A 2,108-nucleotide genomic window follows, 5' to 3' on the forward strand; every position below is an offset into this window, starting at 1 on the left:
GCCCTAACTGATCTGTGTAATTCCAATAAAAATGACCAAAGCAATTTTGTGGAAACTAAGTAAAAAACAGTGTGTGTGGGGGAGGGGGGCGGAAGGGGGGAAGGTAACTACATAACATGTAGAAATTTAAAAGTATTTGGAGAGAACATGAGTCTTTTGGAGTATACATATGACTTAATTTCACTATAATGTGGTAGCTATCGAAACAATTTTGCATATGACCATTTCAGTGGTACAAAATAGAGCATTCAGAATGAATGGTCGTAAGTTCACTCTGATAGCTCTTCATAAAGGAAAATTAAATTTGTATTCAGCAAATTTAATTAGACCAACCAGATTTTTTTTATAGAAAGATGTCATCATGGATAAACACTAACTTTAAAAAGCTAGTATAACTGAACACTGGTGTCATTCTTCAGGAGACTGACATCTGAGGATCATGGTGCAAAGCCTGCCAAGGAAGGAAAGTCGATGAAACAACTCCAATTAACCACCAAAAAGCCAGAAGCTCAAGTGATAGAATGCTAACCTGGAGCAAAAATGTTCAGAAAGAGTGCCCAGGCACTCAGTTAAAGCACCAAGGTACACACACACACACACACACACACACACACACACACACATACACAAACACACACACACACAGAGTCAAAGATAACTTCAGATTAAAGTTATCAAGCTTTAAGAAAAGGTAAAGAGAAATAAATATGGCTAATTGTCAAATCCAAAATTTTCTTGAAAAGCACATATAGTACACAATAAAGAAAAATCTACACTACACACCTACACTCAAACACATCAAGATGTCATGTCATTTAGCTTGGAAAAAATATTAAATTATTATTTGTTTGTATAAAAACTGCACATAAATTTCATTTCTGCTATTTTCATAATAGCCAAAACTAAAAACATCTGAAATATACATTAAAAGGTTTATGCATAAACAAAAATATAATAAATTCATACCTACTCAGAAGGAAAATGAAATAAACTAAGATAATAACCATAGATTGGGTGAATCCCTAAATCATTATATATAGGCAAACATATATAGGCAAACATAATCAAAAGAAAAATAATACACTGTATAATTCCATTCACAATTAACTTGAAAATTAAGTAATGACAGACTAAATTATAGTGACAAGACATGATTAGTGATTCTCATGGGCTTAAAGAAGGGGAGGCAGATTAAAAACAGGAAGTGAACGATATGTGTGATAACTATGGAACAAACATGTGCTTGCTTCAGCAGCACATATACTAAAATTGAAATGATACAGAGAAGGATGACATGCAAATTCATGAAGTGTTCCATATTGTTAGACAGAGAAATGAACCCTCGCTAGAAAACCAGGTTATTAGAGCAAGAATTGGTAAGACACAGCACTTAAAAAGACAGGCATAATGAAAAGAACAATCATCTCTCAATCCTAATTCTCAATATTAATGGACTTAAATATCCAATCAAATGACATTGACTCACAAGTTGGGTCAAAAATAAAAATCCATGTTTCTGCTGCCTCCAAGAGATACATCTAACCAGTAAAAGAATACATATTAAAAAGTGAAAGGGTGGAATAAAATTGATCAAGCAAACAGTCCCCATAAGCAGGCCAGAATTGCAATCCTAGTATCAGATAAAATTGACTTCAAATTAAAAGGAGTAAGAAGAGACAAAGAAGGTTACTACATACTAATAAACGGATTTCTCCTAGAGGAGGATATAACCATCCTAAATATCTATACACCAAATACAGGAGCACCCAACTTCATTGAACAAATACTACTGACTCTAAAAACACTCATAGATCCAAACACACTGATTGTTGGAGACTTTATCACACCACTGTCACATCTGAACAGACTAACACACCAAAAACTGAGCAAAGAAACCTCAGAACTAAACAACTGAATAGACCAAGTAGACTTAACCGACATACAGAATATTCCATCCAGCAATACCAGGATATACATTCTTCTCGGCAGCACATGGAACATCCTCCAAAATACATCACATTTTGTGGCACAAAGCAAATCTGTACAAATTCAGAAATATTGAAATCATTCCCTACATTCTCTCAGACTAAAATGGAATAAAATTACAG

General features: G+C 34.0%; 1 pseudogene; it reads left to right on the forward strand.

Annotated features, from left to right (window-relative positions):
• The first annotated feature begins 1,239 nt into the window (after positions 1 to 1,239).
• LOC125361115 lies at positions 1,240 to 1,324 on the forward strand (annotated as a pseudogene).
• Positions 1,325 to 2,108: the final 784 nt, after the last annotated feature.

This window comes from Perognathus longimembris, chromosome 12 (genome assembly GCF_023159225.1).
Source record: "Perognathus longimembris pacificus isolate PPM17 chromosome 12, ASM2315922v1, whole genome shotgun sequence".
In the NCBI taxonomy this organism is placed as follows: Eukaryota; Metazoa; Chordata; class Mammalia; order Rodentia; family Heteromyidae; genus Perognathus; species Perognathus longimembris.